We start from the raw sequence: 5,597 nt of genomic DNA, 5'->3' as shown, positions 1-5,597 counted from the left end.
GCGGGCAAAGGCGTACCCAGGATCAAAAGTAGAGGGGGGCAAGCCATGGTCGCTCAAGTTGTAACACAGGTAAGGTTAAGGATACTAAAATTTCAAGAAAATAACAAGAGCGCTTTATTAGTTTTTAAAATTGTTTGCTCAAAAATAAAATATTTTTACATGATTCTTGTACACGTTTTATACTAAAATCGCTTTTCTTGGATTTAAAGAAAGATCAACATTTTCGTTTTGAAGTACATTTACTTCTGATTTTAGGGGGGGGGGCAGCTGCCCCCTGCTGTCCCCCGCTGGATACGCCGTGGCGGCGGGTTAACGTCCGCGCTTGTTATGCTGGAGATCATGGCCTCGAGTCCCGCCCAGGTAAGACTCACCACCTATAAAATCCTTCAGACTTGATGAAAACGAAATTTAATTTTATTGTTATCACGTTCATTTTTGAGGAATTTCCATTGTTTCCCTGACTACTGACTGGCGATGCTGTCCACCTTCGTATTGGCTACAATTAGAAAAAGTTGATAATTGTTCAATAAATAGTCACGCTTATGCCACTTGAAGTTGTTTTGATTAGCACCGAGTTACGTCAAGTTATGTGGTTGCCAAAAAGGCTCAACACTTCGGTTGCTGTGGACGCAGGTGCCTGGGATGTTTTCTGTGGTGAGCAGTGGAAGATTTGCCCTTGACATTTTCACGCCTTCACACCACTGTGGTAAAATAAGTGTGTTGTCCATCTCCAATCTGCCGATAATATAGCTCATAGGGTGGTTTCCTATTATTTTTTTATTGCCTAAATCGAAAGATTATTACTCCTGGAGTACGTATTTCACGCCTTTAGATTTTTAAATGACGATATCTATTTTTCGCGATTAAATGAAAAGTGAAAATTTTCATGCGCGCGAAAACGCGACGCGTAAGTAGGAATGACGGGAAAAAGTCCGTGCGACGCATTTCTGGTTCCCCCTCCCGCCATGTGAGGTGACCTTGATCGAGGCTTAGCTCTGATACGTCGCAGGATGCTAGCGGATAGCTGAGTACCTTCCTGAACGGTAGCGCTTGGCTTAAAAAAGGTTTATTAATACCTTATCAAACGAAGAAAACTTTCCGACCTTAGCCAGTTTTAATAAGTGATTAATAAGACATGTTTCCCTGAGCTCTGTGCCTCATGCATGCATTGGTAACCTCAGACGATGTATAACTCCTATCCTCTCGTGTAGAAACTAGGTCCCTGTGACGTCACGTGGAGTGGCATCGCATGGGCGCCAATCTGGCCTTTTTCAAATGAGGATAAAATTGACCCTTGCCATTCGTCTAAACCGGTATTTCATAAACCAAATAATTTGTGTATTATGAATACACTAATGGTGGGTAACGAATCGCAATCAATGCCTTTCGTTTTCTTTGATGAAGGAACTACCCTATTGTAAGATTGTTCATATGCATCAATTTGAGACTGAAAATATGAAGGCAACATTGTCGCCACACTACCACGTAGAGAGCCGAATGAAAATTGACGAGCCTTCCTCTTCAAACACGACGTATATAACACTTCTTCCATTCATTTTTTTCTCTCTCTCTCGCGGGGTACCCTCTGTCTCCCCACCCCCTTGAGACTTCCAGAGTTCTTGGAGAGATAGGGTGGGAGGAGATGAGGGAAGCGGAAAGAAGCAAAAAATGCTACAGACGAAAGAGAAGAAAGGTCAGGAGGCGGGATGGAGGGGGGTAGAGAGGGTCTCCCGGCTGTGAGTTCTCGGCCTCCCCGTTGTCGTCCGCAAACGCCGCTGGGGGTCCATCTCGCTCGAGACGGAGGCGAACGCAGGAGGGAAGCGCCGCGAGAGAGAGAGAGAGAGAGAGACGGCTCGGTTCAAGGCTGGATGAGCGGGAATGGACGCGCTGCATGCGTGCTACACCGTGCGTCGATCACCAAGACGGGGCGATATGTATGTATATCCCAAGCAAAGTAGTTCGGCCCGTGCAACCAGTGGCGGATACAGATGGGGGGCGCAGGGGGCGCGCGCCCCCCCCTTGCGGGTCCGCTTGTATTGCCGAACATTGTAGAACCACAATTGTAACTTTTGTATATCATAAGATGGCATTGTCTTTTACATGTTTATAATCACTTTAAATAAAATTTTCATATACTTTGCCTGTGACTTGATCATCTTTTATTACGATAAAAGTAAAGACAACTCAAGATATGTTGCGCCCCCCCCTTGAGTTTTTTCTGTATCCGCCACTGCGTGCAACTCGCGTGCATCTCCAGATTAATTTCAAGATGTCCGTCCGGAACGACGCTGCATCTCAAGACGAGGAATTTAGGCTTCGAATAGAGAAGCACGCTATATTGCGCTAACGGATAATATTATTATCAGCATCACTAGTCACGAATCCAAAGATCGATTTGACGCAGATCTCCACTCAAATCTCCTACAGTGTAATCTCTTCACGTCTACGTATTTCTTCCCTTTCAAATCCTTGTGCAAGGGCGTACCCAGGATCAAAACTAGAGGGGGGCGAGCCGTGGTCGTTCAAGTTATAACACAATACTCAAAATGTAAGTTCTGATAAAAATTTTCCTTACTTTTATGCTTAAATTTGCTTTAAATTTTGCTTAAATTTTCTTTTTATGCTTCAAAACCACATGATCTATGATGAGTCTGGTTGGCTTGTTTCCAATTAGTGTTAGCCGTAGTTAGCGTTTTCCTTACAAGTTATTTATCGGAAAGTTTTATATTTTGCAAAAATCTAACTATCACGAAAAAGGAGGAGCTTTTATTGAAATTGATTTATAAGTTCCTTCTCATTTTCCCATAGTTCTAATGCAATTGAGCGATTATGGAACTCTCTTGTTATAATTACTCTGAAATATTGGCAAACGTGCATTTTATTTTCATTACAACCGATGTATGCAATAAAGCGAATGTTATGAAGGACCGCCCCAAGTTTTACGCTCTTAGAAATGGTACCTATACCAAATATATCATTACGATTTAATAGATGGATTAATAATATGGTCGACTGAAAATGATCGAGATATCTATGGCGAGCATCGAAGCATGTGTACCTACGACTTTCTATTTTCATAAAAATTTTCTCAGCCATCTTTTTAATCCGCGAACTGAATAAAATTCAAAGGAAGGCTGCGCGTTTCGTCAAAAACTGCTACGGGCGTACAGACAGTGTTACCCTGATGTTAAGCGAATTAGGCTGGGAGCCGTTGGAGACTCGGAGGCTGCGCGCTAGGCTTAGATTGCTTGAACAATTGAGAATGGATATCTTTAAGAGCGACACAGAGAACATAATATTAGAGCCACACTATATTTCCAGGTCCGATAGAAGTGATAAATTAAGAGAGATGTTTTGCCGAACGGATAGATACGCGAAATCGTTTTTCCCCCGAACCATAAAGGACTTTAATAAACGCTAGTCCCAACTTCGTTTGAGCACTTTATTTTATTTTATTTTTTGCTGTAAACGGCTGGTGTCCTAACACCCCCTGCCACACGCCTTTTAGGCGGCTTGCGGGGTATTATGTAGATGTAGATGTAGATGAACTCCTTCGATTGCTCAGTTTGTAGAGCGGTGGACCGTAGAGGTATTCTTCGGATATCAATAGGTCACTGGTTTAAATCAGGCTCGAATGAATTCTTGATGGCGCACTGTACGATTAGCGGATGTTGCCTCTGATTAAAAGCCAGAAAAATCCGAAATTCCTAAACGATTCGTCGGAATATCTCCACCAAATTACTATTGGTGGTTCCGGTTACACTACCGAGCCGGAGTCACATTCAATGTTGACCGACCAGTACCCGGTGGAAGGGACCTTGGCTATGTTTTCAGTTCCTAATTCAATTCTCAGCCAGCCGACCGTGAGGGGTCGCAATGAACCCCGCCAAGGCCTGACGAGAGCCGTCCGAACGAGCCGCGACCTCCCTTCAAACCTCTTCCGCCCAACCGTGGATCGCATCTTCCCCTCCCTCCCCCTCCTGCGTTGCACGCGCACCTTGAAGTGTGCCACGGAGTCCCCCCCACCCATCCGACTTCCTCCTCCTCCTCCCACGCCCCCCTTCACCCCCTCCGCGCCCTTCGGCTCACACGAAGAGGAATTCGCGGGGGTCCACGCACCTGCCCAAGGACCCCACCTTGCCCCTCAAGTCCCACCCCCTCCTCTCTAGCATCCTCAACTCCCGGACACGACCGCCACGACAAGGAAGTGTCCGCTGAGACGACTGGCGCGCCGCATTTTGGACACTCTACAGAGATACGAGCCAAGGTCTTGGCTTCGTACACACGCATCTTGGATTCTCCACTTGCGCTTACTCTACGCTTTGATTTGCGGGTAGTGATTAGATACTCAAAGGTATGGTTGAATATTTGCTAGCAAAAAAATAGTGACGAAAATATTGGGTACCCACCTTACGAAAAACTAGCTTTTCCGAGCGCATAGAAGCCATTGGAATAAGTAACTATAAGGCCGGCATGGGGGCCGATCTCGCTCCCCTTTGCTTATAAGCGAAAGGCTGGTTTATTGAAATAATAATAAAAAGTTAATTTAACGCGTCTCGGGTGCGTATGAAAAGAAATGTGGAATGGGCGCCATTTTTAAATCTTCAAGGAACTCATTGCAAACTTCCGCTCACACCATTAAAATTCACTTGATTTTTCTCAAGTTACTACGAATTCTTTTCCGGATCTTCTTTTCCTCATGTTCATGTAATTTCTATTCCAATGTGTCTTCATCCATGATCCACGGCTAATGCTTACAAAACGCAGTGTTCCGTTACATTTCTTTTTCGCCATTTTTTTCTACAAATCGGATTTTTGGATTGACCGGATTTGATTGCCGGCAGCGGTGTCGGCTGGGATAAGTCCTCGCCTGCACCGAAGGTCACGGGTTCGAGTCCAGTCTGGGGCCGTATTTTGTATTTCGTCGGTACCGCACCGATCGGTTTCCCTTTCAAGCCCACCGACTGGACATCATTCCGTACCGACAACGGTTTCCGTACCGACGACGGCACTTTCAGCGATTCTGTAAGGTCGTCGGTTTCAAACCAGTCGGTACGGCTCCCCTTCCTTCCCAAACAGGGAAAATCCGAATATATCCGAAGGTAGAAGTCATCTAACGTATTACCACCAATGAAAGAAGGGTAAAAACAAGTGAAGACTCATTGGCACAGTTTGTTGTCGTTATTATCAATCTTTTTATTTGCGGAAATTACGACTTATTGCTAGATTAAGATAATCGATATTGGATAAGTTGTTAACAATGCTTATATAATGTGTGGTAGTAATGCTGTACCTACAGAATCGAAGGAAACAATATTACAACATCACAATAAAGTTTGTATGTGATGGAGATTGTTGTTGCTGGAATGAATTATTGAAACTATCCTTGAGATCGTAGTTTCTTTTTTATATATTGGTTCCGTATATTGCTATTTATTCATGATTTGGTAATATAGTTGTCATTGAGTAAGTTCCGTCTGAATGTTACCAACGGAAGGTTATGCCATTGCCACAGTACCAGACGAAAATAACATACCATGGAACGTGAACGTAGGATTCAAAAGCAAATGTAAATGTAATATTAGAGGAACAAGTTA

Source organism: Ischnura elegans, chromosome 1 (assembly GCF_921293095.1).
Source record: "Ischnura elegans chromosome 1, ioIscEleg1.1, whole genome shotgun sequence".
Classification (NCBI taxonomy): Eukaryota; Metazoa; Arthropoda; class Insecta; order Odonata; family Coenagrionidae; genus Ischnura; species Ischnura elegans.
Note: the sequence above shows the minus strand (reverse complement) of the source record.